Genomic DNA, 18,478 nt, shown 5'->3' on the forward strand with positions numbered 1-18,478 from the left:
TGGGATTACTACACCCTGCTGCATCAGTTCCTCCAGAGAGGATTTCATGGCCAGGGCCCTTATTGGATCTCGAGGAACATTTGTTACCAGAAACCTTCTTGGGGGGCTTCTGGAAAACTCGAGAGTATAACCCTGCGAGAGAGTGGTCAGAATAAACTGATTTGAAGTTATCCCTGACCACTGCGGAAGAAACTCTCGTAATCTTCCGCCGACCCGCAGAGATGAGTCATTGTGAGCTTTCGGCCTGCGAAGGAGGACGGAAGAGAATTCCTCCTTTGCCCTTTGCTTTTTGCGCAGACCAATTTTTCCTCCTGCCCTGAAACTTATTTTCCTGCTGTTGCTGTTGAGTTTTTTGAGGTCGAAAAAGACGTTTTGGGGTCTGCTTTTTCTTTTTGACCGGGAAGGACCTCTTCTTATCGGCAGTTCTGTCTAGAATATTATCTAGATCAGGGCCAAAAAGAAGGTCACCCGAAAAGGGAATACCACAAAGTTTATTCTTTGAAGTTGTATCACCTGGCCAGGTTTTTAGCCATAAAGCTCTTCTCGCAGCATTTGCTAAAGCTGCAGACCTAGCTGACATCTTGATAGCTTCAGCCGAAGCATCTGCAATATAAGCAACCGCAGAAATCAGGGTAGGGAAGGAATCCAAGATCTCCTGCTTGGGGGAATCTGCCACTATATGAGATCTAAGTTGGTTCACCCAGTATTCCAGATTCCTGGCTACACAAGTTGTGGCCATTGCTGGTTTTAAATTGCTCATGATTGATTGCCATGATCTCTTGAGCAAAAGATCCATGCGTTTGTCCATTGGATCTCTTAGAACCCCCATGTCTTCAAAAGACAGGTCTGTGGATCTTGAGACCTGTGAAAAGGCCGCATCCAACCTGGGCACCTTATTCCACACCGCAGAAGGGTCCTCCTCAAAAGGGAAGCGCCTTTTGTGGGCTCTGGAAAAGAAGGGCTTTTTCTCTGGATCTTGCCATTCTTTAGTAATGGCGTCAGAAATGACCGAATGAACCGGAAATGTTCGCCCCTTAGGCTCATTTAAACCTACATACATGCGGTCATGAAGAGATAACTCCTTCCTTTCCTCACCTAAGCCAAGTGTAACATGGATAGCCTTAAGGAGTCCGTCAACCTCCTCTAGGGAAAGCTTAAATTTGGAAGGAGCCACCTCCGCTTCCTCACCCTCCTCCTCCGAATCTTTAATGGAAGGGGCAGGGGACTGCTCTTCCCTCAGAGGGGCCTTCAGGTAAAGCTTCTACCATGGGGATAGAAATAGAACCCTGGGAAGCCTCAGACGTGGATGGCTGACTAGCAGCTGGATTGACTAAGGAGTCACGAAAAGTCTGAATCGTGGCGTATAGTTCCTTCTTTACAGAGGCAACCAGGTCATCACAAACTGAAGCTGATTCCTCCCTAACTAAAGAAGTGATGCATGTACTGCATAAGACTTTTTTCCAATTTTCTCCCATTTTGGCCCTGCAAGAAGGACATCTCTTCTTTGGGTCAGAGCTTTTGGCCTGTGAGAGAAAAAACAAAAAGGGAAAAAAACCAGGGGACCTTTTAGTGAGACCCGGTCTCAGCAACATAAGAATCACCCATAGGTGCACTAAGAAGAAAACCAGTCAGCCTCTAGTGCCCAGACAGGCCCCTTGCCACTAGGGGGTAGAGAAAAAAAGAAAATAGACCAAACCCAGGAAAAGGAAGAAAGGCAGACTTAAGCTGCTGCTCCTACCTGAGCTTTACTGGCGCCTGTGCCTGTCCCCACCGCTGCAGACGCTGAGTCCTCCATCTCTGGTGTGCAGCTCCTCACTTGTGGCTTTATAAGCCGCTTCCGGACTCCCATAGTGCATCTGCACCGGACCGGAAGCGGAAGATAGGCGCCAGTTCCTGTCCTCCCTCCTCCCCCCTTGCATCTACGCCGGAAATGACGCTTCTGCTGACCCAGTGACCTCGCCATGTCACTTCCGCCGCGCCTGCCGGCCAAAAAAACATGGCGGCGGCGCACGCGCACCGCCGCCCTACGACCGCGCGGATCACCGGGTCTACGGCTCTCACCGAGCACCAGGAGGGGAAGAGGAGCCCGTTTGCTATCGCTGCCGAGGCTTGGGTAGGCCGGGAGGACAGCGGGTCCCTGAAGGAGGAAAAAAGGAAGGGGAGCCCCGTCTCCCAGGAGCACCTGAGAGAACCTGACTCCCCCTCAAAAGATGTTCCCTCCAGGCCGGAGGAAACACAAAAACTGAGGTATGGTGGGGAGGCGCCTCCCTTTAAAGTTTGGAGGAAGAAGGTGTTTCCTGTTCCAGTGGGTGGAGTCGCTATCTCAGGTGCTGTCCTGAAAGACGCCTTGGGAAAAATCTAATTTCACTTATCAATTTAGGCCAATATGTATTCTTCTACATATTTTTTGGTAAAAAAAATCCCAATAAACGTATATTGATTGGTTTGCGGAAAAGTTATAGCATCTACAAAATAGCGGATAGATTTAGAGACTTTAAATTTTTTTTTTTTTATTGTTTTTACTGGTAATGGCAGTGATCAGGGATTTTCAGTGGGACTACAAGATTGTGGCGGACAAATCTGACCCCCAAGTGACACTTTTTGGGTACCAGTGACACCAATACAGTGATCAGTGCTAAAAAAAAAAAAAAAAAACACACTGATCCCTGTATAAATGACACTGGCAAAGAAGGGGTTAACACTAGGAGGCGATCAAGGGGTGTTCTAACTGTGTGGGGGATGGGCTCACTGGGACACCACAGAGATCACAGTTTCTGATTACTGGGAACAGCAGATCACCATGTTGTCCCCTGTCAGAATGGGGATCCGCCTTGTTTACATAGGCAGGTCTCCATTCTGTCTCTCTGTACCGCGATCACAGGTGGCCGGCGGACCCGTGCGCGCCCACACCATCTCATGCATGGACCGACGTACAGGTACGTCGGTTTGCACAGCCGAGCCACCCCTGCAGTATGTCTGCAGAAGGCAGTCGGTAAGTGGTTAAAATATCAAATGGGAGTGAAAGTCTGCTTTAAAGTGATTGTAAAGTCTTGCTTTTTTCCCCTATAAAAATAAACATGTTATACTTACCCACTCGCTCTGTTGCAGTGGATTTATACAGAGCAGCCCAGATCCTCCTCTTCTCTGGCCCCTCCCTCCTGTTGAGTGCCCCCACAGCCAGCAGCTTGCTATGGGGGCACTTGAGCCAAGTCACAGCTCCTTATGTCCATTCAGACATGGAGCCAGGGCCCGGCCCAGCCCCCTTTCTATCCTCATTGGCTGACTGATTTGATTGACAGCAGCGGGAGACAATGGCACCTCGCTGCTGTCTCAGCCAATGAGGAGGGGAGTCCCGGCCAGCCGAGTGTCTTGTGCAACATCGCTGGATCTAGAGGGACCTCAGGTAAGTATTAGGGGGACTGCTGCACACAGAAGGCTTTTTATCTTAATGCATAGAAAGCAATCAAGAGGAAGTAAACGCTAATGGATTTTACTTCCTTCCTTTGCCCCTACAAAGTAAAAGCATAGTGTGCTTGCATCCCATGCTAGCACATTATGTGACACTTACCTGCAAACAAAGCCCCCCGCTGCAGGCCGCATCCATGTTTGCCTATCTTCCTTCCGGGGCCGCAGACTTCGGCTTTGTGACTGGCCGAAGCCACGTGATGTGACTCCCGCAAGTCACGGCATTCGCTCATGAAGAAACGGCATGGGGGGTTGTTTATTCAGGAGCATGGGGGGAAAAGACGCTGCGTGGACCGATGTAGCAGCGCTGAGTACAGATTATGTAAATCTATTTTTCTACGCTCCCTAGACCTAAACAAGCAGTTAACCCCTGCAATGCAGGGGCAGTCCAACCATGAGGGAGAAATGTCCAGTTTCCTGGAGTTCGACTTTCGCTTATGGAGAATGTGTTCACAGCTGCTCACCATATACACATTACAATCTGTCTGTTCTACGCTCCCTAGACCTAAACAAGCAGTTAACCCCTGCAATGTAGGGGCAGTCCAACCATGAGGGAGAAATGTCCAGTTTCCTGGAGTTCGACTTTCACTTATGGAGAATGTGTTCACAGCTGCTCACCATATACACATTACAATCTGTCTGTACAATCAACTTTAGACATACCAAAGACCTATCCTAAACTATCCAATCAATCTCTATGCAATCATACTCGTTGGCATATTGAATGGTGGCCACACACACCCCAAATTTTTATCCAACTGATGAGCTATTCGATTAAAATGATCCAAGCCACAAATAAACTCTTCTGAACAATTTAGACAGAACTAATTTCAACTGTGTCGGTCGGCCAGGACAGTTAAATTAAACCGATTGTTTTGCATCGATCGGCAGCACCCAGATACTTTGTTCATAAATGCAAATGCAATTTAATTGACCGGATTATGAGATCACCTGGAAGAAACAGAGATGCAATTGGTCATATATTATCAGTCAAAGGCCACTTTCCTGTGTGTGCCATTTTCTTTATTAAAAAACTGTTATAACTAACAGTAAGCCCTGGTTCACACTGAATGCGGGTTTGAAATTGTGCAAGTTCAGCTGAACTCGCACGATTTCAAACCAGCATTTCAGTGCGACTTCGGGGGCGATTTGAAAGACATCTGTGCGGGTTCATGCACAGATGTCTATTGAAATCGCCCCTGAAGTTGTCAAAAGTAGTGCAGGAACTGCTTTTGGGAATCGGTGCAGAGCCACAAAGTTAGTGTAGCACTAATTCAGACAGTGCCGTTTCCAGCAATAGGCTCCGATTTGGCATGCAATTTGACATGTCAAATTGGCCCAGTGTGAACGAGGGCTAAAGTATATATCTGCTCAAATCCGAACTCTGCATAGTGTACCGGTCCTGCCGATCATAGAAAACCATGGCTGCTGGAAATCCTCACAGGGCTGAAGGAAATGTATAGGCAGTCCACCCCCAAGCTGACATCACTTCCACCTTATACCCACAGGGCGTCCCAGAACTCCCTACATCTCATCCAGCAGCCATGGTTTTCTATCATCGGCAGGACGGGGACCCTATGAAGAGTTGGATTTGACCAGATATGTACTTCATCCCCCGTTCATACCGATGCAATATGTCGCACTCTATTGTCGGCAAAGGAACTGTTCAAATCACTGCGACGCCAGCTTTGCGGTGCCACACTGATTTGAAAAAGTAGATCCTGCGCTACTTTTGGTGATTTCGGGGGCGATATCAATAGAAATCTGTGCGTGAACCCGCACAGATGTCTCTCAAATTGCCCCCACAAGTTGCACCTAAAGTCGCACTGACATGCAGTTTTGAAATCGTGCAATTTCAAAGTCGCATTTAGCGTGAACCTAGACTTAAAGGGGGGTGTAAAGGTTCAGGGTTTTTAAAAAAATTAGAGTTACTTACTGGTAACGTCTTTTCCGGGAGTCTTTCAGGACAGCAACCTATGAGAGACCTCGGCTCCTCCCTTCTTGGGAAACACCACCCAGCCTAGATTTAAAAAGGCATGCTTTCCCGCTGGCTCCTCAGTTCTTCAAGAGCAACCCCGGCCAGCTGGGGAGACACAAGAACACATCAGACACCTTAAATTGCTTTTTTGATGGTTCCTGAGTCAGGAACCCAAAAGGAAAAAACAACAAGGGTGGGTACACGGGGCTGTCCTGAAAGACTCCCGGAAAAGACGTTACCAGTAAGGAACTCTAATTTTCCCATATCGTCTTTCAGGATAGCAACCTATGAGAGGATAAGCGAGCACTTACCCTTATGTTGGGACTATGGCTTACAGGACTCTGTGTCCAAAGAGCCTGATCCCTTTGCTGACAACAAGATCAGCCTCTAGTGTCAGGTAAAAGGTAGAAGAGCTGAATCATGTTGCCGCTGCACAGATCTGGCGCAGAGTAGCATCAGCTTCTCTGAGATCTCCCTACATATAGGCTTGTCCGGTTGTTAGCTAATGTCATCTTGCCCAGGTACTGCTAGAGATTTTAGCCCTTACTTTTAGGAAGGAAACCCCTTATTGACACAAACCAAAGTTCAAAGGAAGATCCCACGAGGGCCTACAATGAGTAAAGTTTGGTCCTACTTGGTAAACTGCAGACCTAACACTGGTCCAGCTGCAGTAATGCCTCCAAATCTCAGGTAAGTGGAGCATAAAATATAATCTTAAGGGATCTCTCTTAGTAGTCAGACCACCCGGTTCCCAGAGCCTTTCACCTGGGGAAAATGCCAGCTCTGAGCGACGGCATCTACCCAAGAGCGCCAACCCTTTACTGGTTTAGGCCCAAAGAAGAGGTTTTATGGGAGGAAACCAGAGTTCCTGGGGGAAACTAGAGATCCCAGGGTTAACCGCCCTATAGAGGATTCCTATCGAAGTGCCTGCAACTGCAAGAAGAGGACTCCACTGAGTTTAGTCATAACTTCCGTCACAGATGAGTTCGGAAGCATTCAGGGTGCTGTGGCCATAGCCCAGCCTTCCTACCTGGGTCACCCTTTAATTTCACAGGAAGGGCTTTGTTCCTGTCTGTTATGCGATTCAAGAATCGCCTCCGGCTCAGGACAAAGAACATGTCCCCTGTGGGAGGGATATCGCACAGTCTTGGACATGCTGTTCGTCACCCACAACTTGGGGGGCTGCCCGTCCTCTTACTGACCGTGCATTAATGTGTGTCTGCAATTGTGTCAGACAATATTCTGAGATGCGCGACACCCCTTTCAGAAGAGAGTTCATTCTCTTGAGCATGGAATCCCACAATACCCCTCCGTCTCCCAGGACTAGGCCGTTAAGTCTGGATCTGTGGGAGAAAAAAAAAAAAAAAAAACACCCTGCGTCTGGAGGGAGCAGAGGGTACTGAACCAAAGCCTTCCGAGAATCTGGACCCTAGACTTCCCCGGCTTCCATCGGACCTAATGAACAGGAACGCCCTTTTCCACTGCTCTATCCCTGGTCGTGGAGCAGGAGTGTTTTTCTTGTCCTCCTGCAACCACCTCCTCCAGAGAAATTTTGTAATGAGGGGGGTCTACTGGATTCACCATCCAGGCCTTCTCCCACTTCTTAACAAGTGTTCTAGAAACCTGTGCATCTTACTAGGGTCTGGTCACCTGAAGGCTTTTAACCTGTCGTGATGCCATACGGGGGGCCACCCCCTGATATCGGGCCTTGGTCACCAGAGATCCCCTGTTTAGTTTCCTATATCAGGTGCATACAGGTGATGTGGCCATTAGGCACCATCTGGCCGGCAACCCTGTAACATCAAAACACTAGTGAAACATGCAGGGTGCTAGCTTGGTTGTGATTCAAACTCATGACCTCAGTATTTAAAAGGCACAGTTTAGGTGCAACACCTTCAATGCAAGCTCTTTTTCTTCACTGTTTGTGAGTCGACCAGGAGAACCTGAAGACCCCTGCCTGAAAATTTTAGGAGACCTGGTTTGCTGGTCCTACACTGGCAAAGTTTTCACTGCAGTGCCTATAGTGCAGACTCTGTGTGAGCTGACCCTTCTGGTCATGAGTGCATTCTACCCAGCCAATGCGTCAGGCATATCAAATGCCAGCCAGAGTTTGGGGCATGTAAGATACCCCACACAAATACAGGGAGAACCCACAACTTGATGCAAGCACTAGAATGTTGGGGGATCTGAACCAACCACCCTAGTGTTGCCAAGCAGAAGTGTCAGCCACCCAGGCCTTCGCACCTGGCTAGACACGCCCGAGTCACCAGGAGACCGCTCAGGGAACTGACTCTCAGCCCCATCAAATCAGTGACCCAGCGCTGAAATGTTAACAACTGAGCCACTTCATAAAGTGACTTGTCAAAGGTCAGTAGGAGCTGACATGAGGACAAGATCCTATGTCTCCAGGCAGACTCCCATGGCTGCACTGATTGTGAGCCACAACTTGGCTTTCAGCAGCCAGCCTCGTGTGTTCCCACAGTGCGATTTCAGCCATACCCACTACATACACCTCGTGTAGGAGGGAGGAAAAAAAAAAAAAAAGGAAGAAGATTCCCCTTCACCCAGTCCCTACTGGTTACAAGGGGGAAAAACACTCAAAGGATGTGCATGGAAAGTACAAACACTTCAGGCTTACCTGTGAGGTGCTGGGGTCTCCTTCCGCTGCCTGTGCAGGTGTCGCAGAAGAGTCCATCCCACCTCTTTGATGGTCCACAGCCACTGCTGGGTCTTCCCCTTTTGAAAACCAGACCAGCAGGAATGCCAAGCCGAAGTTGTCACCTCTAGGCCACAGAGCTGCCACATGTCCAGCAGAAGGTGCAGGGGCTGTGCAGTACCTAGGATACGAACGGCTTTCCCTCATTGGGATTTGAACTCAGGTCCCAGCAGACCAATCGGAGCCCTTAGCCTCTGAGCTACCATCCATGCTCCCTGTTTGCGCCGTATGGAGACTGTAACCAGCATCTCCGGCGCCCGCTGATAACGTCATATGCCCCGGAAGTGACCCCGCTGGATGCTTCCTGTGGGCAAGCTTGGAGTGCAATAGCTCCGCCCCCTCGCACACTGGATGGCCCCTGCCTCTGACATGCTCCCGCCGTGAAAAGGATGGTCTTGCCTCTGGGTCCTCCAACCGCCTGTGCGACCTTTCTGGGTCCCCATCAGCCAAAGCCCAGCCCGCCTTCAGCATCCGCGGCTGGAACCGGAAGCCACGAATCAAGGAGAGGTGCACACCCCCTCCTGAAATTGACGTCACCCGCCACCTGGCCCCACTGTGAGCTCCATCGCGGCTCACACCAGAGTGCAGGGGTGGGGGGGAAGCAGCACCTCCTCCTAAGTCTCCACTGAGAACCTGAAGGCGGGCCCCGAAGCATCCCATGACACAACTTTCAGAGAGCTGGGGTGGCAACAGAAACAACAGTGTGGCTGCCAAGTAACCCCTCTGCGAAGCATAGCACCACTAGTCCCCAGAGACCTCTGTCTCCTTCCTGGGCATACAGGCTTCAGCCTCCCTGGCTGTCTTTAGCCACAGCTCCTGGCAGTGTCTCCTTGTCGGAGGAAACACCGAAACTGAGGAGGCGGCGGGGAAGCATACCTTTTAAATCTAGGCTGGGCGGTGTTTCCTAGAAAGGGAGGAGCCGAGGTCTCTCATAGGTTGCTGTCCTGAAAGACGATATGGGAAAACAAACATGTCATACTTACCACCGCTGTGCAGTTGGTTTTGCACAGAGTGGCCCCGATCCTCCTTTTCTGGGGTCCCTCAGCGACGCTCTTGGCTCCTCCTCTTCTCAAGTGCCCCGTCAGAGAAGCACGCTCCCATGTCCTGCTTCTATTCACACAGAAAGCAGGACTTGGCCCTGGCGCCCGTGTCATTGGATTTGATTGACAGCAGTGGAAGCCAAGGGTTGCGCTGCAATCAATCCATCCAATCAGGACCCGAGACACTGGCTTTTGCTGGTGTGCGCATCCCAGGCTTGAGATTGAGGGAGTACAGGTAAGTAAGCCAGGGGCTCAGGGGGGCTGCAGCATTACAGGTTTTTCACCTCAATGCATTGAGGGTTTACAACCCCTTTAATGTGAGTTATAAAACATTTTTAAACTGCCCACAAGATGGCACTTCCCTTTCTATACTGGGTAAGGATGAGCTCAGGTGTGTTCGCAGAGCCCGCCACGAAGTCAGCACTGCACAGCGCTAATCACTGCCTGTGATCAGTGCAATGCCGACTTCCTGGGGGGCTCTGCACACGGGCTGTGTGAACACGCCGGAGCTCATCCCTAATACTGGGTTCACGCACACACAGAAGCGGTGGGGGGAAAATCGCATGCAACTCGGACAAGAATCACACCGCATTCCTGTTCAAATCGCATGCGATTCTTTGAAATGCGATTTGCACCCATTTTGTAATGGCACAAATCGCATCGCAAAGTATTATTTGGTATTGGTGAGTACTTGATCGAAAGTATTGGTACTCGTCGATAAAAAAAAAAAAAACAAAACACAACAGTATGGGTTAAACCCCAACTATAGATTGATTATTCCTATCACAAGAGATCAACTGTACAATCAGATTGTAACGTGTGTGGTGAGCTTTACTCAATGCAATCATTTGCTGCTGACTCCTTCTGAGCTTTCCCACCAGGAAGCTGTCAAAGCCAAACATCAATCATAGGTGGGGAATGCCAGCGTCACCTGTGATTGGCTTCCTGATAGGATGGCTCAGGTGGGTGCAGACTCATGTGTGACCTAATCACTATTATAAAAATGATTAAACCAAGTTTCTAGACACACAGCATTGCCAAGAACATGATACTTTATTATATCAATAATCACCAAGAATACACACAGCTAAAGATACATTGGACTGGGATTGATAAAGGTTCTTTCCTTTGATGTGACCTTGGGATAGAAGGACACCAGAGTGCAGTTTATATAGAAATAATAAAGCTCAATTCCCCTTTACCATCCACCAACACACCCCCAGTATACAGAGATTACTTGCTGATGCAATTGGTAGGCAATCAGCTGAAAATCTCATACAATGACAATGGTAAAACGTCAATTAATATTAAAATACACACTAGAAATCCACATACACAGTGCAGAACGCCTTCACCAATGAGCACCAACTTACCCTCTATCAGTAGTACCTTCCGCTATAGCGACATTGCAGTACACAGCATTGCTCCTCGGTGTGCCAGGGACACATACAGTCACGTGGGCGATCCTCTTCCTGGTATCCGCTAGGGGCGAGTACACTCGCGCCACTGAGCATGCGCACCTCTGCTGCGCACGCTCACATCGCTACCTTCGTTTTCATTCATGCAACCCAGTTTACAGTGAAGTACCGCCTCGTTCTGTCAACCTCTTATAGACAATCATTCCATTAACCCCCCCCCCCAACCACTACTATAACAGCTTTTCATTCCATTAACCCCTTATCAGGACTGGTGCTAGACTATTTTGCGCCCTAGGCAAGACCAGCTACTTGCAACCCCCCTCCTCAAAAGAAAAACTGTATACATTGCCCCCCTTCCTGCACATAATGCCCCCCTACCCTTAAACCTACACACTCCTTCCTGCACACACTGCCCCCTTTAACCCTACACCCCTTTCCTGCACACACTGCCCCCCTTTAACCCTACACCCCTTTCCTGCACACACTGCCCCCCTTTAACCCTACACCCCTTTCCCCCACACACTGCCCCCCTTTAACCCTACACCCCTTTCCTGCACACACTGCCCCCTTTAACCCTACACCTTTTCCTGCACACACTGCCCCTCTTTAACCCTACACCCCTTTCCCGCACACACTGCCCCCCTTTAACCCTACACCCCTTTCCCGCACACACTGCCCCCCTTTAACCCTACACCCCTTTCCCGCACACACTGCCCCTCTTTAACCCTACACCCCTTTCCCGCACACACTGCCCCCCTTTAACCCTACACCCCTTTCCCGCACACACTGCCCCCCTTTAACCCTACACCCCTTTCCCGCACACACTGCCCCCCTTTAACCCTACCCCCCTTTCCTGCACACACTGCCCCTCTTTAACCCTACACCCCTTTCCTGCACACACTGCCCCTCTTTAACCCTACACCCCTTTCCTGCACACACTGCCCCTCTTTAACCCTACACCCCTTTCCTGCACACACTGCCCCCTTTAACCCTACACCTTTTCCTGCACACACTGCCCCCTTTAACCCTACACCTTTTCCTGCACACACTGCCCCTCTTTAACCCTACACCCCTTTCCTGCACACACTGCCCCCCTTTAACCCTAACCTCTTTCCTGCACACACTGCCCCCCTTTAACCCTACACCCCTTTCCTGCACACACTGCTCCCTTTAACCCTACACCCTTTCCCGCACACACTGCCCCTCTTTAACCCTACACCCCTTTCCCGCACACACTGCCCCCCTTTAACCCTACACCCTTTCCCGCACACACTGCCCCTCTTTAACCCTACACCCTTTACCTGCACACACTGCCCCCCCTTTAACCCTACACCCCTTTCCCACGCACACTACCCCCCTTTAACCCTACACACCTTTCCTGCACACACTGCCCCCCTTTAACCCTACACCCCTTTCCTGCACACACTGCCCCCTTTAACCCTACACCCTTTCCCGCACACACTGCCCCTCTTTAACCCTACACCCTTTACCTGCACACACTGCCCCCCTTTAACCCTACACCCCTTTCCCACGCACACTACCCCCCTTTAACCCTACACCCCTTTCCCACACACACTACCCCCCTTTAACCCCACACCCCTTTCCTACACACACTGCCCCCTTTAACCCTACACCCCTTTCCTGCACACACTGCCCCCCATCCTCCTCGTGTGTGTACAGAACATAGAAGGAGGAGGAGGGGAGGAGCTTTAATACACTGACGCTCTGCTGAGCCAAGCTGCTGTCAGGGAGAGGGGAGACATGTCACTCTCGGTGCAGTCCATGTGAATGATGTGTCCGGGTCTGGAGCAGAAGTAAACTCGAACACATCATTCAAAAACCGGACTGTCCAGGAGCAAACCGTACAGGTGGCAACCCTTATTTCAGGCCGTGTGAGTAAAAAGCAGTGCCCCCTTTTAGGTCTATGGCTTGAATTATTGCTCTCACTCTAACATTTGCAGCGATACCTCATGTGTGGTGCGGATACCATTTACATATGCGTGCATTACTTGCGTATGCGTTCGCTTCTGTGCACAAGCACGGAGGGATAGGGGTGCTTTAGAAAAAAAAATCTTATTTTTTTTACTTTTTATTTTAATGTAAAGATCCCTTGTAATAAAAAAAAAGGATGACAGGTCCTCTTTATGGAGAGATCTGGGGCCAAAAAGACACCAAATCACTTCTTTACCTTTAAAAGCAAAAGATGAAAAAAAATTAAAAATCTGGAGAAAATTGATCTTTTGCTTTAAAAAAAAATGATTTACTTCCAGCCTGGACCAGTCATGAGGACCGCAGGTTGATCTAACCTTGGGATAGAAGACATCAGAGTGCAGCTTATATAGAAATAATAAAGCTCAATTCCCCTTTACCATCCACCAACACACCCCCAGTATACAAAGATTGCCTACCAATTGCATCAGCAAGTAACCATACAATCAGCTGAAAATCTCATACAATGGTAAAAAGCTCCCCAGTGATTGTTATTACTTTACATTATTTACAGATTTCAGGCATCCCCTGCAACAAAAATGTCATTTTGGTGAGACACTCCTAATAAGAAATCACATCTAAGTCCTCATGCACACGGACGTTTTTACAGCCGCTTTTTTGAGCTTTTTTTGCAGCTTAAAAAGGCCTGTCTATGTTAGTCTATGGCTTCATGCCCACCTAGGCGTTTTTGAGCTGCAAGTGGCATAGGCGTTTTTAAGCTGTAAAAAAAACCCAGGACAAGTGGGTTCTGAAAGACGTTTTTCAGCTGTAAAAACGCTCTAACGCTGAAAAACGCTGAAAAACGCTCAAAAACGTAATTTACCAATGTTTTTTAGCGTTTTTGATCCATTGAAAAAAAAAAAAAAATTTGAAAAAAAAACCGCTCAAAAACGCTAACGCGGAAAAACTCTCAAAAACGCTAAAAAAACGCTATTGCAAAAACGCTGAAAAAAGCTGAAAAAAGTTTAAAAAAATCACTGCAAAGATACTGGCGTTTTCATAACGTTTTTTTAACAGCCTGTGTGCATGAGGGTTGCTTACCCTGCAATTTTCCCTCATTAGTGCCCTACAGGTGCGTCAACTGGTTGATAATTAAGAAACCACTCCCATTAGATTCACTTAGCACAGATGCACAAACACACAGTGATTTCTTCAGAATAACATTAAAGTTTGTTAAAATCCTTGCAATGTACATAGATTGCCCAGAGGGGAATGTTTTTTTCCTCAACAAAAGTGGAGTTACGCTTTAAAGAGGAAGTAAACCCCAATGGGTTTTACTTCCTCTTCTGCTCCCCGGAAGGCCTGCAAATGAAAAGCATAATGGGCTAGTATGCATCGCATACTAGCCCATTATATGATACTTACCTGCAAACCAAGCCCGCGGTGTCCCCTGAACAGGCCACATCCATCTTCTCCCCTCTTCCTTCCAGGGCCACGGACTCCGGCTCTGTGACTGTCCAGAGTCGCATGATGACATCAGCACACTACAAGTGGAATATCTCCTAAACGGCGCACGTAAGAAACAGTGTAAGTATGACAGTAGGTACCGCTACCAGTGGCGGCTGGAGCTCGAAATTTTTTTTTTGGGGGGGGTGCAAACATCAATTGCAGCCTCACTGTGCCCATCAAATGCAGCCACTTGTGCCCATCATATACAGCCACTTGTGCCCATCAAACGCAGCCACTTGTGCCCATCATATGCAGACACTTGTGCCCATCAAATGCAGCCACTTGTGCCCATCAAACGCAGCCACTTGTGCCCATCAAACGCAGCCACTTGTGCCCATCAAACGCAGCCACTTGTGCCCATCATTTGCAGCCACCTGTGCCCATCAAATGCGGCCACTTGCCCATAAAATGCAGCCACTTGTGCCATCAAACACAGCCACTGTGCCCATCATATGCAGCCACTTGCCCATCAAATGCAGCCACTTGTGCCCATCAAACACAGCCACTGTGCCCATCAAACGCAGTCATTGTGCCCATTAAATTCAACCACTTGTGCCCATCAAATGCAGCCACCTGTGCCCATCAAATGCAGCCACCTGTGCCCATCAAATGCAGCCACTTGTGCCCATCAAATGCAGCCACTTGTGCCCACTGCCCATCAAATGCCACCTTTTGTGACCATCAAATGCAGCCACTTGTGCCCATAGAAATGCAGCCACCTGTGCCCATCAAATGCAGCCACTTGTGCCCATCAAATGCAGCCACTTGTGCCCATCAAATGCAGCCACCTGTGCCCATCAAATGTCGCCACCTGTGCCCATCAAATTCAGCCACTGTGCCCACCAACCCCCCCACTCGAGGGGTTTGCGGCTCTGGCTGCATGCCCCCCGCGTGCGCGCGGATCGCGGCTCTGGCACCCGAGGGGGGTGGGGGGGATGCAGCCGAGGGGACTTACCTCTCAGAGCGTGGCGGCGACCTCTGCTCCATTGCGAGTCTCCTCACTCCTCTTCCTAAGCACCAGGCATCCAATAGGGTGGCCTGGCGCTTTGGCCAATCAGGAAGCAGGACATCCTGCCTCCTGATTGGTGAGAAGGTTAGTGTGAAAATAGCGAAAATTAATTCCCTATCGTCACGCAATTGGGTGGGATCAGGGCGCACTCTCTGCGCCCTGAGCCCACCCTATCTTGAAGCCTTTTAGAGCCTCAGGCTCTAATCAGATGCTTCAAAATGTACCACCCCCGCCATAGGAATCCATGCGCTCGGCGTCCTGAAAGGGGCCGGGCGCATGGATGGGGGGGCGGCACCCATGCATCCACAGCGCACGGCCTCTACTGACCGCTAATACTGTGATCTCCACTTGTTTCTGGGTCCTGTGCCAAGTAACTTCCCTGCTGCATTGTGAACACAGATGGTCACTCAATCGGCGTGGGCACCATTCAGAGAACACTTTTCATTTTCTCAGTGAATGCAAAGAATTCTCTGACTGGAGAAAAAAAAAAGGGTTTACTACTACTTCAATTTTTTTTGATGGCAGCAACTTTATATTTTGCTTTTCTGGATTACCACTGGAGGGTGCAGTGTATACTTAATACACTATATTGCCAAAAGTATTGAGACATCTGCCTTTACATGCAAATGAACTTTAATGGCATCCCAATCTTAAGGCCGGTACACATAATTGTCGGATGTGAACTCAACATCCGATTTTCCTTTTATTAGTATGGTTTTCGCAAGAAGAAAATCGTAAGAGCAAGACTACGCATGCTCAAAAACGAAAGAATACATACAGAACTATTCAACACATTACGTCACTTCTGACATTGTATTCTGTCATACGATAATTTTCGTATTGTGATTAAACTCTTCACTTTCGACATGAGACTAGCAGGCAACAAAAAATGGACGTTCGGTCGTCCGAAAATCTAAGCTTGTGTACGAGGCTTTAGTCAATATTGAGTTGGCCCACCCTTTGCAGCTATAACAGATTCAACTCTTCTGGGAAGGCTGTCCACAAGGTTTGGTAGTGTGTCTATGGGAATGTTTAACCATTTTTGCAGAAGCATATTTGTGAAGTCAGGCACTGATGTTGGATGAGAAGGCCTGGCTTGCAGTCTCCACTCTAATTCATCGCAAAGGTGTTCTATAGGGTTAAGGTCAGGACTCTGTGCAGGCCAGTCAAGTTCCTCCACCTCATACTCACTCATCCATGTCTTTATGGACCTTGCTTTGTGCCCTGGTGCGCAGTCATGTTGAAACAGGAAGGAGCCATCCCCAAACTGTTCCCACAAAGTTGGGAGTATGAAATTATCTAAAATGTCTTGGTGTGCTGACGCCTTAAGAATTCCCTTCACTGGAACTAAGGGGCCAAGCCCAACCACTAAAAAACAATCCCACACCATAATCCCCCCTCCACTAAATGATTTGGACCAGTGCACAAAGCAAGGTCCATAAAGACATGAATGAGCGAGCTTGGGGTGGATAAACTTGACTGGCCTGCACAGAGTCCTGACCTCAACCCAATAGAACACCTTTGGGATGAATTAGAGCGGAGACTGCAAGCCAGGCCTTCTTGTGCACATCAGTGCCTGACCTCACAAATGCACTTCTGGAAGAATGGTCAAACATTCCCATAGACACTCTTAAACCTTGTGGACAACCTTCCCAGAAGAGTTGAAGCTGTTATAGCTGCAAAGGGTGGGCCAACTCAATATGGAACCCTACAGACTAAGAATGGGTCCCAGTACTTTTTGTAATATAGTGTAAATATTAGGGGTGTTGAAAATGATCGGTGCATCGATGCATCACGATCCAGACTTTAACGATTCTGCATCGATGCAGAATCCAGCTTAATCGCGATTGCACATAACGTCATCCCAGCTCATCCACCTCCCCCCACAGAAGTGTCATAGCTGAAATGACATGTGACAGTTGGTTGGCTGCACCCGTTGCCGCTCCATCCTCATTTAGGGTGAGAGACCAGCCTGTCATCCTTAATGTATGTGAGGGGTGAGTGTATAGAAGTGGCACATCCCCCACTTCTGCTGCACCTATCCAGTCTGTGTGTACTGTGTGCCTATCACATTGGGGACTGCACTCTTTTTTTCTATCTAGTTTCTTCCTGAGCTTTCCCTATAATCTTTCCCTTCTGGAAACATTCACTTATCTGCAAGCAGTATACTTCTTGCTGATTAGAATGTCTTCCTTTTTTTCCTTTTTTTTTTTTTTTTTTTTGCAGTGATGTTGACCTGTTTTCTATCCAAGTTGCTGCCAAAAGACTCATACCAGTTCCAACATTGTTGATTGTACATTCATACAAGTGAAAGCTCAAATAGCACTGCAGTGCTGTGAGATCCATATTCCAGGTAGGGTTGCCACCTTTTCTTCAGGCCAAACCCGAACACTTTAGTGGCAGCATTTTTTTTTTTGGGGGGGGGGGGGTATACACTATAAGATTGTAAAAGACCTGGGTGTCAGTACTAGGATCCCTTTAGGACCCAGCACAACTCACCTGACACAGCCTTTACCTGGGAAACAACAATGATTGGCCAGCTCACCTTTAAATAACTTGCATCAGCATTCAATCATTGCTCGTGTTAGAGTTTACCTTGTATTTGATCCAGTTGATATCTGCTCTGTGTATTTCGTGTATGACCCGGCTCGTTTGACCCTGTTTGCTTGCTTCTGATTCGGTACCGTTTGGACTCTGATCTTCCTGTGTATGACCCAGCTTGCCTAGACTACGTTTTTGCCTGATACCACTAGTACCTTCATCTGCAGCGGTGAACTACAAGCACCAGACATCTATCCTCCACCTGCAGCGGTGAACTACAAACACCAGACACCATCAATCCTCATCTGCAGTGGTGAACTACAAGGTCCAGCAAACATCTACCTACATCTACAGCGGTGAACTACAAGTCCCAGCTGACCTGCTCTGCTCAGACCTGCTCATAGTATGTGCTCTTGTTCTTTGAACTCTTTGCATAATCAGAACACCTGAACTGTTACCTGTTATATGCTCTAGCCTGACATTAACACGAGCCATACATAATAAAGGAAACCTATCATGGATCCTGAGCAGGCTCAGTTGTTTGCACAGGAACTTTGCCGCTTATCCCATCAAGTTCAGGAAATGGCCACAGAGCTCACCAAGGTGCAATCTCCTTCTATTACCACTGCTACAAAAACTCCATCTGAACCAAAAATTCCTTTGCCTGACCGGTTTTCTGGTGACCGTAAAGGGTTTTGCAACTTTAAAAACAGCTGCAAATTATATTTCAAGTTAAGGCCATCCTCGTCTGGCCCTGAAACTCAGAGGGTTCAAATCATTATCTCTCTACTACAGGGTGACCCCCAGGCTTGGGCCTTTAACCTGGAACCAAACCATCCAGCCTTGCTAACAGTAGATGCCTTCTTTGAAGCC

General features: G+C 48.6%; 1 protein-coding gene across 2 annotated transcripts in view; it reads right to left on the reverse strand.

The window, feature by feature from the left end:
* The window catches only part of LOC141108193 (mpv17-like protein 2), a 29,898-nt gene extending 19,190 nt beyond the window's left edge, over nt 1-10,708 (reverse strand). For both annotated transcript variants that reach the window (XM_073599548.1, XM_073599540.1), the window contains exon 1: nt 10,573-10,708. The gene's annotated coding sequence lies outside the window, so the exon portion shown is untranslated. The remainder of the gene's footprint in view (nt 1-10,572) is intronic.
* Between the last annotated feature and the right edge of the window lie 7,770 nt (nt 10,709-18,478).

This window comes from Aquarana catesbeiana, linkage group LG01, assembly GCF_042186555.1.
Source record: "Aquarana catesbeiana isolate 2022-GZ linkage group LG01, ASM4218655v1, whole genome shotgun sequence".
Taxonomy (NCBI): Eukaryota; Metazoa; Chordata; class Amphibia; order Anura; family Ranidae; genus Aquarana; species Aquarana catesbeiana.